Genomic DNA, 16423 nt, shown 5'->3' with positions numbered 1-16423 from the left:
CCCCGAGGAAGCAAACAAACAAACAAACAAACAACGCGAAACAACTCCCGGATGAAGCACACTCGGTCAAATTGATAATAGTAATTATAGGAAGCCCACTCGCCCCGCGTCTCCTCCCCTCCCCTGTCGGAGTTGATCGAGGCACTGTCTCTTCCTCCCCCTCACACCCCCGCCCCCAAATTAGGATTTCCCGTTTCACGCCGCAATAAGAAATATAATTATAAGCCTCTTCGGACACTGTCCCTCCCCCCAGCACCCCCCCCCGCCGCCGCCGCCACCACCTTCGCCGCTTTGACAATATTTACTTATTTCCCCCCACCTCACTCACACCCATGCTCCCCCGCCCTAGTTCCCTTAAAGAGTTCCAGGAGAAAATTTTCTCCCCTCAAGAAAGGAAAGAGAAAGTCCAACCGCTATACGGCAATACTTTTAAGCTCGACTAAATGATCGTATCCTTTTCTGGCTTCGAAACTTTTGTACCTAAAAATCGAGAGAGGCGCTGCATTTTTTCAGCTGAAACTGTCAAAACTTGGAGAAGGGGAACCTCGGAGGCAGGCAGGAGAGGAGGAGAATCCTGCAACTCGGTGGAGGTTGGGAAGATGCTGTGCCTCGAGGATTAGTTTAAACAGGGGGCTATAAAAGATGTAACAGATGCAAACTGTAACACAAGGGCCATTAACCCCTTCTCTGCCGAACACACTCAGTCCCCACGCCCCGCACCTATTGTCTCCTGTGCTAGAAGCTTTGCGGAAAACCTGGAAAGTGAGTATCAGTTTCCACACGTTTGCTGAGAGGGGTGGGGCTGGGGGGCGGCAGAGAGAAGGGGAAGTGGATGATTTAGAAAGCACCTTGAATTTAACCTAGGCATAGTGGGAGACTTTTAATTTAAGTTTGACACATTTTGTTATTTCTTGGCTCTCCTATGGATTTGAAATTGTTGGGGAAAATCCTGAAATAAAGCAGTGGTCACACAAGTGTCTGGGAGGAAGCAGCTGGCCTGTCTGTATTCATGCTGAGACTTACACACGATTGCATATAAATGCATGTTTAATAAAGTAAGCTGCTAGTTTTATGAGCATGTGTGTGTGTGAGGGACAGACAGGGCATTTGTGCTGTAAACTTTAGCTTTGCCTGTTATTTCTAACTCTGGAGTTAGTAATCTTGCCTTCATCATTATAGGGGGAGCATGTAAAATATATAAGAAGGTGGGAGATAAACACATTCATGTTAGCCGGGCTCACCACTGCTCCTGGGAACTCCTGCTCTCTTTCTCCACTTTTCAGTGCCAAAGTGTGGAAAGGGATATTTTCGTGTGTCTATGTCTCCTGTGAAATCCATGTCTATATCATTAATACTTTGCCATTTGAAATACAATTTCAAAAGTTATCCTTCATTTACAACCCTAATATCCTGACGGCAGTTTTCTTCCCAGCTGTAGTGACTCCCCCCCCCTCCCCACTTTGGTAAACGACTCAAGTTCCATGAGGACTTTCACTTCTTTATTTATCATCACAGAAGTGAGGTGTTACTTCACATACATACACACACAAAGAATGAAATAAAGAAATGAAACTCGCTAAGCAGACAAAAACAGGCAACTTTCTACTTAGAAAACAGCCTTCTTCAGTGGGAAAGGTTGGACTGCCATATCTAAGAGAAAGACTTGCTCCCGAATTTGGTAGGTTTGTATCCATCAAGTTTTGTAATTATTAACAGGTATTTGCCAAGTTCTAATTGCTGAATACAATGAATTGGAATTAGACATGAAAATAGAGCAGAATCTCTCCCCTTGAAGAGTTTTTATTCCAACCACATAGTTCTCGATAAAACTTTTCCCAGGCTGGGTAGTAAAAGGCACCTTTGGTTACCTGAATGGGCAGGTACAGGGCAAATTATTTGGGGGAGGAAAAAAGGAGAGAAAAGGAAGGAGAGAGAGAGATGGAGTGCAAGAGAAATCGAAGAAGTCACTCTTGGGAAAAGCTTGCCATAAAGGAGCTAAACCCACCTGAAATTCCTACCCACAGACACTCCTCCTCACTTCAGACTCACATCCCCACTTAAAAGGAGAAAATCGTAAAAGGAGGGTGGGGGATGACCATGCCGAAAAGGAATAAAAAGAGAGAAAAGGGGGAAAAAAAAAAACCTACCTGCGAAGTCTTGTTTGTAGTTTTGGCCAGAAATGGTGAGAAGAAAAAGCATGAAGAAGCCGCGAAGTGTGGGGGAGAAAAAGGTGGAAGCGAAGAAACAGCTCCCGGAGCAAACTGTACAAAACCTCGCCAAGAGTGTCGGGAGGCAGGACCGTTATTCCTGCGGAGCAGGTTAGAACTGATCTCTTTCGGCCACTCCAGGAAACACAAACCTGGGGACGGACTGACGTGTTACGCCTCTTCTAATGACATTTTTTTCTTTTTCTTTTCTGTAGGAGAGAGAGAGACCCTGAAACACGCGCCACCTATCTTTGTGGGGAGGGATAATTGAAGCGCCCTGAGCGTGAGCATCATGTGAAAACGTGATCGCCAAGTTTCTCTCTGGGAAAGGATCTGGGATAGATTATACCTTGAAGTCTCCGCAAACGCTTTAGTGGAAGAAATGAAATTCCACCTCCCTCCCTTCCTCTCTCCCTCCCTCTCGCCTCCCTCCCTCCCTTCTCCACGCCCCCCCCCCCCCCCCCCCCCCCCCGTCAAGCCTTTGGCATCATTATCCTCATCACTAAATCCTACAGAGTACAGGGCGGAAAACGGTGCACACCATTCACAGAACTGGAGAACTCTAAGGGGCGAAAGTTAAAGGGAAAGATCCCGGTTCCTCAATCCAGATCGCCTCTTCTTATACAGATGTCTCTAATGACCAGATTTGAGATGCACATTAAATTGTGTGGATTTCTCAGCACGGCTTCTGGAACTAAATTTTTTGCCCTTTCTCTTAATTTTTTTTTTCTTTTAAGATGCCAGAGCCAGAAAAAAAAAAAAAAAAGCTTCATGTGAACTGCATTTTAGGGCGTGTGTGTTGCGGTGTGTGTGTGTGATGAATTTCTGGATTAGATCCCAATACTAAAAAGTGGTTTGGCATTTTTTAAAAGGGTCTCTTAAGTAAATTAACATAGAGCGCTGAGTTGCTGAGTTGACCGATCTCTGAATCTCTCCACATCTCACGGAGACCTCACTACAAAGTGAGGGAGTGGGTGTAGGGAGACAGGAGGAAAAGGAGAAAGGCCATAGAGGAACTTAGCAGCGAAGGAAGATCACCATATTAAACGGCATGGGGTCTAAGTTTTGGAGTATATATTTTTTGATATTGCAATTAAAGTAAAATTAAAAAGAAAAGACTCCACCTTTGCTCTGAAGGGATTGGTTATGTAAATATGGAAGGGATTTCCTGGAGAATACAGCTTTCTACTGTATGGTTAATTAAATAATCACTCAAAAGCTTCCAACGTGACGCTTCTGTCGTAATCCAATCAGGTTACATAGGTCCTAAACAAGAAAGATATTTTCCACATCTGGAAGTCAGCAATTTAGCAAGTACTGCACATTATTAACCAATTCAGAGCCCACTTCCCAGGGGAATTTTTTTTGAAGTTTAAGTGTTCTTAACCAATGCTCTGCTGTTTTGTTAATCAAAAAGCTGGTTTACACTGCACATAATTGGAACTAATATAGAAGTAAATAAAGACAGCCAAATTTGAGGATGCTGAGCACAGACATTTATCGGAAAAGGAAGAAATCTCTTAGCCTCCAATGGTTCAGGCTCAATTTCTTAGAGAACTATGAGGCTTTTTCTTTTTCTTTTTTTTTTTCTTTAAGAGTGAAAGTACTTGAGAACCTCAGAGCGCAAATAAACTTTTAGTCCCACAGCCTTTGGGCTTCCTTGCAAAGGTAAAGGTGGAGGTGTCAAGAGGACTAAAGAACAGCCTTATGCCATTTTTTTTCTGCTTTAATATTGTTAATATGTTACAGCCCCCTGTTTTCAGTCTGATGAAATCTGAAACAAATAAAACCCTGATCCAACACTAGACTTGTACTTATATGAAGATAAACTGCTTTGAACTGTGCTTTGAATGTGTGCCTAAAGCAAGACTTTGAATGCAAGAGTCATTGGCAATTGCACTCAGAGGAGGGAAAAGCCACCCATGGGTTACCACATCCACACTCCCAGAGGCGCACGGCTTTGTGTTTTGTATGTTTATTGGGGGGGGGGGGAGAGCAGTAGCCACCCAGCATGACCACAACCAATTCTTCCTTTAGGATGCAAGGAAGTAAATTTTCACTCTTGGTACAGACTCACCTCTTTCCTACCTTAAGTATTTATTACAGTGAGAATCTCCTCCCCCACCCCATTCAGATAAATTACCTATAGAGGAGCATTCAAGACCATCAGTCTAAAATTTAATAATAAAAAAAGAAAATTAAGGATTTCCACCATGGGTCAGGCACATTCTCAGTTTTATGCTTTACATTGCTTTAATATTTCTATCTCTATAAATATATGACTTATCAAGTTCCTTCTCTGAGATTTATTTCTATTATTAATATCCTTTTTTTTTCTCTTCCCTCTTTTCCCCACTTTTTTATTTTTAAAAAATTCGAGTCCAGCTGTCTCTAGAAGTTTGCTTTTCAGCGTTTCCTCTCCCATTTCCAGGACAAAGGTGTCCCTTGCATGGAGTAATTCCAGGCAAGACCCCACCTCAGGACCCCAGGTAACCCCTGGAGCTTACAGTCCAGACACACACTCACTGGCAAAACCTCAGGTCAAAGGATCCAATCAAACGGCTGACAAATCACTTCTCTTTATTATGTATATTATTGTCTGGTTACTTAGTATCTGACTTAAAAAAAAAAAAAGACAAGTATTTCCATGAAAAACACCTAATCATCTGATTACTCTGGGCTCAGTAATTGTTCAAGTGTCAGGAGACAGCCTCAACACTTAGCACTGGGAGTGCCGACGTGCAAGTATTTGAATTGGGGTAAAAAGCAATCTTTCAGGTTCCCATCAAGGTGGATATTTGGAGGGTGGCACGCGAAGCGTCCCCGCGAGGGGTGAGCGCGCCGGTGGGTTGCCCTCCGCCCCTGCCTGGCACGCCCCTGGCACTCCCCTCCCCATTTGACCGAAAGAGTTCACACCAAAGCAGAGGCGGTGGGATCGGAGGAAGCTGGAATATAAATTTGTACCGAACACTCTCTTAGTCCGAAGGCCAGGTCGGGGACAATGGGGATCGTGGGGTCAGCGGGATGCACGAGCGCAGGACGCAGGGAAAAGTCGAGAGGACTAGGAGCTGCTAGCTTTCGGCTCCTCACACAGCAGAGCAAGTCCTTGCAAATGAATCGCTCCTTCCCGGTCCTTCTTCCCCATTAGTAATCCATTTCGAGATTAGCGCAGACCAAGGGGATTAAAACAACAGATACATGCAAATGTGAAATAATATTGCAATCGACATTGAAGGGAGAAAAATAATTCTTTAGGGTTTCTTCGAGTTAAAACAAACTGCCTCCCTCAGGATTCCCTCCACCCAGGCAGCGTGTGAAGATGCACTCTTGTTTTCCAGTTCCCTCCAGCCAGGACCTGGTGCCTGTCCCCCCATTCACCTCTCAGTCTGTCAATTTCCTTAACTTTCACAGCCGCTCCCCCTGTCTCCCCTGCCCCCAGCTCCGCTTGCTGGCCCAGATGCCAGAAGAGATACAATGTTTCTGCCCTGAACACACAGCCTGTAGAAGGAATTCGAATTTGGCCACAGCTAATTTTTTTTTTTAAGCAAATTCTGTTTATTCTGTACCATGTGGAGAAAATTAAAAAAAGGAACCTATTCTCTTTTTGAAACGGAATTGATCTTTCATCTAGAGGAATTATTTCCACCCTGTGTTGTTACACAGAAGGTGGGAAACTTCTTTTAGAGTTGCAAGCAAAGGATGATAAGGGGGACCCCTGCGTTGGGGGTGTGTGTGGACGGGGCGGGGGGCGGCAGGGGTCCAAGTCAAGCCAAACGGTTTTCTCACGTGCAAACTCGCAATCCAATCCATTCGGAGTTGAGCCTAGGATAGGAGGGGAAAGTCTATTAAAAAAAAAAAAATCAGAAGCATCTCTCTGAGAAGCCCTTTCAAACAAAATCAAAACAGGACCAGAGAATCTCAGACCGTCTCTAATATCCCTACTGCGAGGCCCGCGGGCTGTGGAATCTCGCACGTCACCTGGCCCCAGCAGGGCAGCCAGCTGAGAGGTTCATTTTATTTTATTTTTATTTTATTTTTTGAAGTTAAGGCTGAATCTCGGCTTCAGTGCTTTTTGGCAACGTCTCCACTGACAGGAACCAGCAAACTTCAGGACTCAAATGAGCGTCTTAATTTATTGATGCAAAACAGGTCTGCTTGTCGCCCCCAGTTCTCGGCGCGCTCTGTCCCCCACGCCCCCAGCTTCGGTCCCTTCATTTGATCTCAGGGTAAGGCCTCCGCAGCACAGGCGGAGGAACACGTTGGGGGGGAGGGGTTCGGCCCCCGCGCACCACCCCCCCCTCCTCCAGACCTATACCCGCCCGGGAACGCCGCGACCCCCGCCCCGCGGCCGGGTCAGCTGACCTGGCTCGCTCGCCGGCTCCCCGCCCGCCGCCTTGTTTCCGGTCCCCGGGGTCCGCGAGCTGCGCACGGAGCGGGAGCGGCCGCGGCCGCGAGGTGATGCTGGGGGCTGATTACCATGAGAAAGGCTGTGCCTGGAAAAGCCTCCTCCACGCGACTGTCAATCTCACTAAGGGGTGGGATGGGGGGGACGGAAAGGGGCCCTGTAGGAGTCACCAGAAAACTTGGAGTAAGTTGGATGCGACGCAGGCCCGAGGAGGTGGCTTTCGCCTCAACTTGGAAGGCTGTGGCGTTAAGGGCGCGGACGCCAGCAGCCTCGCCAGGGGATTGAAAACCCCAAATCCTTCCTTCCCTCCTTTCCTCCCTCTTGCCCTCCTTTCAGCCCTCCCTGACCTTTATTCTTATTTTCTTGAAATTCTTTCCCAATTGCCTTTCCTACATTATCCTTTCTTTCTATCTGATATCTCCCTTTTGCAAGCCCTTATTTTGTTTCCTAACGTCTCTTCTCTCTCGCCCTGATTCTTTTCTGCCACCTTTATGTGTCCAGATTTATCATTTCGTTTTGAAAACACAATGTTTCATATGTAATTAATCTACCAGCAGGAGGTCAGGGACACCCTGACTAAAGTAACTCCCTTGGGTCATCAGAGAACAAGTTCGCCAGGTGTCAGTGAAAAGTAAAATAATAATAATAATAGTAATAAAATAAATATAAATCTATATCTCAGTAATCATAGTGGCTCCCTATTCTGAATTATCATATCAGCTCAAATTGACTTCCTTTTTTCTTAAAAGATATAATCTTCCTGGAAGAAAAATGAATAATACTTGTTGTAGGGAAATTCTTTAGAATTAAAGCAATGTGAAAAATTTTCTCATTTATGGTAATATTTTAGCAGGGCTTAACAGACTTTAAAAATTACAATAGGTAATTTAAAGAAACTTAAACTGTGCTTTTTCTTTTAATGACTATTTGGAAAGTGTAAAAAATTCCTAAAGCACCCCTGCCCCACACGAATCAATTCAGAGAGAAACACCATGCCCTGTGTTTTGTACATGCTAAGCAAATTCACAGCTTGAGTTGCTGGGTTGTTTTCTTCGCCAGGTTGCCCTATTGCCTAGCAGGTGAGTGAACACGGAGCTGCATATGTCATGAATGTGGCTATGGTTTTAGTTTTCCTTATTTTTTTTTCTGTCTTTCATTCATTTTGAGCATGTTGTTCTCCTATTAAAATTCAGAGTTTGCACTTGTTTGCAATTTGTTTACTTTGTTGGATTTTTAAAACTTGTTAGAAGTCAATTGAACATGTATATTAAGCCCTTTTTAGGCCAAGAAAAATAAAGATGCATTAGAAAGATGCTTTTTATGCTTCATAATTATTAATTGACATTTTATGATGAATAATTAATCATTTGAATAATTTTGGTATCTCTGATCTGAACACATATTTGCATATCTAATGCTTGATTTTAACTGTTTTTTTTTTTTTTAAATTCATTCTCTCAGGACGAAGAAACAAAGTAACATTTTAATGTAAAATTTCTCTCTGGCACTTGTAAAAGTTTATTTATTGGGTTGTAGTATTCTTTCCAGATATCCATAAAACTTCTTAACAATTTGTGAATCATTTATGTAGCAGTCAGATACAAATATGTGACAGAACTACAATTAATGAGGAAAAACAATACCCTATGTAAAATCAAGTCAGGCTCCTCCCCAAATGCAGAGATGTGCACTAATTATGCACCATTTTTTCTTATTGGAATTTGATCATTGAACTTTTTGGTTATGTCTATTTACACATGTCAAAAAGTGAAAATTGAGGTAATTGACAAATAATTCATACCTGAATTTAAGATAATTTTTTACTTTTACTTATTAATATATGGGCTGATTTAAAGTTATTTTAAAATGATCAAGCAAGCCTATCCCTGATATTTTTATACCCCTGTGTCAGTTGACGTCCAAAGAATCTATTTTGAATACTAACCCTGCAGGTTACTACCTGTGTGATTACCGACAATCTACTCTAAATTTGTTTCCTTAGCTATGTTGTGGGTACACTAATAGTGCCCATTCTGTTGAGTTTTCTTGAGAACTAAATAAAGTAGTGCCTGAAACTTCACTATAGTGTAGCTTTATTATTGTAATGAAAGGTTGAAAAAATAACATGGAATATATGGATCAATTGAGGACAATTTAGTTAATTTTGACTAGTTAAAAACAGCTATTTACCTTTTAGTATCATTCGTCATTTTTCTATTGAGAAGTGAGTGCTGTGTTATTAAAGTGAAGAAATAAAATGGAAAGCATCATAGGAGTTTTGGCTGGTTTACAGTTCTTCAGACCTCTTCAAAGAATTCGTAGCCACAGACATGAAAATAAATAGTGTTTTTTTATTCTGTTGGTTAAGGAGTTAATTTGTCGTATTCAATATGGTCATAATTTGGTTATAAATATCAGATTTCTTTTAGTCCAAATGCATGAACTTGAAGTTTCTCATGTTCTTTAGTAACATATTGTCTTTGACTGTAAGGGTTAAATGTGCAGAAGCTCAGAAGCGGTCTTGAGTAAGACTTGTGAGAAAAAAAAAAGGGCAAACTTACAAATTTGGAGACCAGGAATTTGGCTGTCAGAACAGTATTTGTTGTAAGACCATTCATAATGAGCTGAGTGAGCATTTCCTTTTGGAATTGTAGTTATCCTGGGGTTTGCGCTAATTCTAAGTACCTATAGTGGGGGAGAAAATCAGTTTACTAATGGAAAATGAAATTCCTTAGTCTCTTAAACATCCAGAAGGCCAGATTTACTTTTCGATGCAAAAGCTGAAAAGTCAATGCAAATGCTTATGGGAAAAAACTATTGCAATATTTAATCCCAATACTGACTTCTTTTTCTTGTTGTTTTCCTTAAGACTCCTCAAAACACTTAAAGGGTCCCTTAATTGTTTCCTTTCTCAAAGGATCCATTCCATGCTTCTTTCACGTTGAAACTACCAAAAGGGCCATTTGGACATCAGCCTAGGGGCTCAGAGTGACCTGTACCTTTTTCTTCTTTTCCTTTGTAAAGGGCAATGGGACCAAAAACTGTTTGCACCTATAGATTGTTTAGTGACCTGGAAATAACTTCATGCTGCTTTGTGGTCTTCTTTAACAGTCCTTATTCTGTTAAAAGGTGAAATTATAAATCTTGGATGTTAGTTCTAATTTTGCACCATTCTAAAAGTGGGGTTTTTTTTTGTTTGTTTTTTTTGCAGTCATGTTTCAGGTACTTAAATATAAAAACCTTACTCTCAAAAATTATTCTCTTCATGATAATCACAACTATGAAATAATAATAGCTAAGAAAAAAACCTGCTTTTCTAGGCCTGGCAGTGTAGATGTGACCTAGAGAGAATCAACGACTTTCTCCAGAATTCAAGTGTCTGGTTCTTCACCGGCCTTTGAATCTGCCAGATCCATCCTCCCAGCAGACGCCACATACAGGTGACATCCAATGTCTTCTCACCTTTCGCAGACATCCTTCTGAACCACTTGTGCCCACCCACTCTGCACACTGCATTGTGACCCACTTCCAAACCTCCTGGATGACTTGGTTAGTACTTGTTTTTCCATGTGTGGCTTATTTTGCCTTTTGGATCTAGTGCTTAGGCTCATTTTTCCAGTTACAGTATTGGCTCAGGTAGAATGGTTTCTCTGGCTTTGTTGCTTCTGGCTTCCCAGGTAAAGTGTCTTTCCTAGTTCAGTCTTCTCACCAGGACCCTTGACTTAGGGACATTCCCATGGGCAAGTTCCTGCTTGCTCACGTTGGCCCCAGTACTGGACGTAAGCACAGGACAAGTTAGTGATGAAGGAGAGATCATGATACAGGCATATCTGGAAATTGTTTTTTTTCTTGTATAATTTTTAAATTGCTTGTTGACTGGGAACTGGACCTCAATGTATTTGACACCAGGTTCTTTACATTCTCCTCAATTACAGCATATTATAGTGGCAAAGATATAGGCTTTGAAATTAGATGAACTGGATTTGACTCCCTGCTTTGTGAGTGCTAATTGTGTATTGAGGACAAGATATTAAGCCCCTGAGAACTTCATTTTTAAAATGAGCAAAAGAGGACTTAAATTTAAGCTGGCTGTGGTGAAAAAATATGACAATATATGTAAAATGCTACAGGGTAGGCATATCAATAAATAGGAATTCCTTCTTGTGAATTACCTGGAAAATACATGAAGTTAAATTACAGAAAACCAGAGTGAATATAGCATGTATCTTAGATGATACTTATTTCATCATTTTTAGTTATTTTAGTGCCATTTATTTAATTATTTACTTTATGATTTTATTAGGAATTGTTTAACTGGTTCTTGCATTTTACAGAAATCAATGCTTACTGAGAACAAAGTTGCAAAAGTAATATGGAACTTCTTAACTTGTCGTAGAAAAGGTGGAGTGCTCGTGATTATAAGCATCACGATTCTAACCTCTGAGGTAAATAAATATACTTTACAATTTCATTCTGTATTTCACACTTCTGTTTACAATTGTAAGAAAAAATATCTTTCCACCTAATTCTCCCTATATGACCTGGCATAAGAGGAAGCACTCTGGCAGCCAGTTTGGTGTGGCCAAGAAATGTCAAAGATCACTCATTCAAGGTAAAAAGAAGAGGCCCTTAATACTGTCCAAAGCTCTATACCTACCTACTCTTAACTCAAACTTCTGAAGTTTGAAGGAACTGTGAAGGGGGTAGAAGGGAAGGAATAGCGCTGAGAAAGTTTGCCTGCAGTATCTTCTTCCCACCCCCCAGTTGAGTCCTGAAACATCTGCTTAAAAAAAAAAAAAAGGTAAGAATATGTGTATACTAAAGACATTGCTACACTCTGCTGCCTGCAAATTCAGGAGTACGGTTGTGTCAGCAGGCCCTGGCATGATCTACTGTGTATGTGACTTTTCTACCCTATGCCCTAGAAAGGAGGGTGTCAGGGGAGGACTGGGTTGTGGACACAGGGAGCATATTGTTCCAATGGTTCTGCTACAGTGCAAACCAGGCTTCTTTTGCTCTCTCTGGAAGTAACTTTGCTACACGCAAAAAAAAAAAAAAATTCGATTCCTGTTAGGTTTTTCCTTGGCCACCGTGGAACCATAGGTATGGCTCCTGTGCAACGGGGTAATTTTTCTGGGTTGAGGTAAGCTGGCTTACCTATTGTTCTTGGCCCATGGCTAGCACCCTTCTAGACAAGAGAGACAGAACAAAGCTGAAAGTTCACAGACGATACGTGGCCTTTTAAAACAGGAATGAAAAACTAAAACCTTGTTCTTCTAAAGTTTAGTCTATCTATCTACTGTGTATTTGGAATTTCGTTTTAGAGAAATCAGCATGATCCTGAGCTATATTATTACCTACCATCATTTAGCATTTATCTGGGATATTGAAAACTTATTTACAATAATTTGCTATAGTAGTTCTGTAGAGATGGTCTCTATTGCAGTTTTGCTTCCGTTGGTGAGGATTCTTGTGTAGTTGTGGAGTTCAAGGCTAGGTGAAATTTGCTTGCGAAGGTCATTTGAAATCACATTGGACTTTGAATTGGGGGCAAAGTAATGCTTTTTATGATATTAAAGCAAAGTAACATCGTTTGGAAAATTTTAAACCATTGCTTCATTTCGGATCTCTAAATAGTAATTTATTTGACGAAGGAAGGTGACCGCTCACCAATGTCTCTTTCCCAGTCCCCTGGACTAGTGCCTATTATATAGGAAATATTTGTTGTTGTGTGTGGAGTCTGCCATTCATTAAGAAGCTTTAAAGGGATGTAAACTGATCTCCTATTTCGCACTTGTAAAGGCCTGAGATAAGAATAAGGATAGTGGGAATTCCCTGGCAGTCCAGTGGTGCTTTCACTGCAGAGGGTGTGGGTTCAATCCCTGGTCGGGGGAACTAAGATCCCGAAAGTCAAGCTGCCCGGCTGAAAAAAATGTGAGGATAGATGAGCCTAGCAGGCAGGGACCATGGAACACTTAGACCAGCACAACCTCCTTTTCATCAAGTTATGTACCAGATTACATTATTAACACAAACTGTTTTATTCCCTTTCTTGTGTGTCAATTTTACACACGTTCTGAAAAAAAAAATGAAGGAGCAATTGCAGAATTGTGTGTATATATTTGTCTTTCTCTTTAAATGGCTCTGATGAGTCTTTTCATGATTTATTTTTAAGTAAATATATTAAAATTTAATAAGAGGTTTTCTCTGAAAAAGGAAGGAAATCATAAAGAAAAAATGGAGTAGATTAGTAAAAGTATGGTTTGCTTAAGAAGGCAGGTGTGTAGTTGTAATTTAAGATAAATGATCCCCTCACCCTCTAATACCACACAATAGGTAAATAAAGAAAACAGAGAAGATGGGGAATTTTGTTTTGTTTTTCCTTTTTTTTGGCCATGGCTCGTGGCTTGTGGGATCTTAGTTCCTCGACCAGGTATTGAACCTGGGCCCTCGGCAGTGAAAGTGCTGAGTCCTAACCACTGGACCACCAGGGAATTCCATCTCCTTCTTCAGATGGACAGGCTGCATCAGCCAGTGGGCTGGGTGTTTTTCCTGCCAGCAACTTCATTTTCATGTAGACCAGTAACTGGTTGCCCAAAGATACTGAGGCAAAAAGTATTAAGTCCTGATTATAATACTTGCCCCCTTCCCCTCTCTCTTCTTCCCTCTGCTTCAAGTCCTATTTCTCACTCAGGGCCCTTACCTCTTCTTATCTTTCTTTCCATGCTTTCTATTCAGAAGAAAAACTACCTTTTAAAGATAGCCTTGTTCGCAACCTTCAAAAGGCTTAGCTTTTAAATAATAAGATATGACCCTAGGATTTGAGATTTCCACTGTGCTGCAGAAAATTACCTGGAGGAAACAGAATGTTTACCTGAAATTCGTTATGAGGAGGGACAGTTCAATACTATTACTGTCTGCCCACTGCCTAGCATAGAGCTTGGAACATGAGAGGCACTGAATAATGTCTTTTGGATGAATGAATGCATGCATGCATGAATGTCATGTAAAAAAGCCAGACTTGAAACAACAGATGCTGTATGTTCTACATGGCAAATAAGAGTTAAAAGGCATTAATGTAGGTGCAAAAAGCACTGTGGTCACAAACAGGATTTTGATATTATTTTTGAATCCTGAGTATAATATTTGACTTCCAAAATGAAATACCTAAATCATTTACCAAGCAATAGAGATATAACAGTCCCTCAGTCACTCACTTGCAAAGGAAATTTTCAATACAAATAAAATCATACATATTTATACTAGGGTAATTCAAAATAACTTCCTCACATAAGCACTGCTACGTTCAAATAAAGTCTTGCCAACACTTCTGAGTACATTGCTTTAAAAAAAAATGCTCCCTGTAGCGTCCGAACTATTTAAAAATTTTGCCAGCTTCTTCAACATACATCAGTTATCTCTCTTCAAATCACTGACAAGAATTTAAAAACTGCTTCATCAGAACAACTGTTACCCTTTCTCATACTCTAGTGAGAACCTGATCTTCTAAAAAGGACCATATTTACAGCTTCTTCTGAAATTTTGAAACCATTTGGCTGGTATGTTTTTGCTACATTTTCTTTTCCTGATTTAATTACTGGGGACATTTGCATGAAAACAGGGGGATAGGGACATAAGATTTGTGTCTTATGAGTTCATCTGTTTCTGATGCTTATTCCCCACCTGAGATCAGTATCTATTTTATTACAATTGGGAGACCAGGAACTAGATTGGAAAAGATGAAGAAGTTGTTGGAGGTGAACTAAAGTTCAGAAATAGGGACTTAGGAGCTAAAGGATTGGTGGGTGATATGATAATGGATTTTCTTCTAGTTTACTTATTTACCAGCAGTCATCATGTCAGTCACACATGCTGTTCCATTGAAAAGATCAGAAAATTGGGGAACTGCACAGAACTGGTGGGTTGATGCTATTCTAAGAAAATGCCCAGGCAGTTACTACTCTGTCGTAGGGGTCGAGAGGCATCAAAGAAAACAGTTTACGAGCTGAGACGAGGTCATGTATGAACTCCAGAGACGGCCAGTGAAAGTTGTGAAGGAGATAAAGCAAAATGCCCCACCAATTTTGACCACCTTCACGAGGAGAATCAGAGAAGGCGTGAATTCTGAGCATCTTCACCGGGAGATCCCTGGGTATGTAGAACTGTACATGTTCAAAACTGAAGCTGTAATCTTCTCCTAACTTCACTTTCTCCCGTGTTCGCCAGCTAGCTGAAGGGCATCACTCTCCATCCAGTCTCCTGAGCCCAAACCCTGGGTTGAGCTTTGACTCCTGTCTTTCTCTTAACTTCCATAGTGAATCACTAAGTGCTAACGACCTTACTTCCACAAGTTCCTCAAATGTGCTCAAATCCTCCCCACTTACATCCCTACGCTGTTTCAGCTACTCAGCATCTCTTTCCTGAAAGAGGAAATGCCCAGCTCCTAAGGGACTTTCCCATTTGTAGTCTTTCTTCCCTCATGTCTGTTCTTCATACCATTACCAGAGTGAGTGATTGATCTAGAACATAAATCTGACTGTGTCACTGCTGAGCATAAAAGCCATCAGCGATTCCCCATTACATTCCAGCTGTGCATCTCCAACTCAGGTAACCCTAAGGATGTAACCCTAAGGATGGGTGTTTTAATATTTACAAAGAGTGTTTTGAAATAATACTACTTCAGCTTCAACTTTGTTTCTTTCCCATAGTTTTGGGTAAAATTGAGGACCCAGGAAGCTGGGCCATGTTAATCTTGCCTGTCCCCAGGGTTTGAGTACCCTAGTGTGAGAAGCACAGTGCCAGTGCGATAAACCACAAGTTCTTTAGAAAGGCACATGTGGTCCTCTTAGATGGAATGTTTTCTTTCTTCATCCTCTTCTCCCACCACTCTTCAAATGGCACCTTACACTTTTATAATATTGTTTGCATTTTCCCCTGAACAAACCATGCTGTTTCCAATGTTAGGGCCTTTGCCTATACCGTTTACTCTACCAGGAATACGCCTTCCTGCTCCCTTTATTTGGCTGACTTCTCTGTTCATCCTTTAACTCAGCACACATGTCATCTCCTCCTGGCCCTTCTGTTGTCCTCATAGCATTTAACACTCTGCACTGAGGTCCTTCCTTTATGTCTTCTTTCAACTGGAATAAGGCCTCCATGAGGTCAGGGACACTGTCATCTTTGACTTTTTACCCTATGATGGGCTGAATGTTGTGTCCCCCAAAATTAATTTAGTAAAGCCCTAACCCCCAATGTGATGGTAATTGGAGGTGGGGCCTTTGGGAAGAAATTAGGTTTAGATGAGGTCATGAGGGTGGGGTACCCATGATGGGAGTAGTGTTCTTAAAAGAAGAGGAACACAGAGATCATGCTCTCTCCTTGGGCATGCACTGAAGAAAGGTTATGTGAGCACACAGCAAGAAGGTGGCTGTCCACAAGCCAGGAAGCCAGTTCTCACTAGGAACTGAATCTGCTGGCACCTTGATCTTAGACTTCCCAGCTTTCAAACCCGTGAGAAATAAGTGTCTATTGTTTAAGTCACCCAGTCTACAGTATTTTGTTATAGCAGCCTTAGCTAAGTATCCCCAACTCTTAGTAAGTATCTGGCACATAGTGAACACTTAAGAATACTTCTTAAACTGAATATGAATGTCATGGTACAAACTAATTTTTATTACTGAATGAAGAACTCCAAGCACATGCGTTTTTTTTTTCACATGCATGTTTTATTGATAATGCGTTTAGCCACCAGAAGACCTTCCATGCTTCATATTAAGAGGAGACCCAAAAGATGGAAATTTCTCACTGCATT

The 16423-nt window shown here is 41.4% G+C and overlaps 1 protein-coding gene and 1 long non-coding RNA gene across 3 annotated transcripts in view; one reads left to right on the top strand and one right to left on the bottom strand.

Annotated features, from left to right (window-relative positions):
• Window positions 1-2240, bottom strand: part of ZEB2 (zinc finger E-box binding homeobox 2) — a 131830-nt gene extending 129590 nt beyond the window's left edge. For both annotated transcript variants that reach the window (XM_082657991.1, XM_082657990.1), the window contains exon 1: window positions 2148-2240. The gene's annotated coding sequence lies outside the window, so the exon portion shown is untranslated. The remainder of the gene's footprint in view (window positions 1-2147) is intronic.
• LOC309824815 lies at window positions 348-2807 on the top strand. The gene is made up of 3 exons (XR_014296975.1): window positions 348-762; window positions 2168-2318; window positions 2423-2807. It is a non-coding gene; the product is annotated as an uncharacterized lncRNA (long non-coding RNA).
• Window positions 2808-16423: the final 13616 nt, after the last annotated feature.

This window comes from Grampus griseus (genome assembly GCF_964374135.1).
Source record: "Grampus griseus genome assembly, chromosome: 7".
NCBI classification, from domain to species: Eukaryota; Metazoa; Chordata; class Mammalia; order Artiodactyla; family Delphinidae; genus Grampus; species Grampus griseus.
The sequence above is the reverse complement of the archived record's forward strand: the minus strand, read 5'-3'. Positions and strand labels throughout refer to the sequence as shown.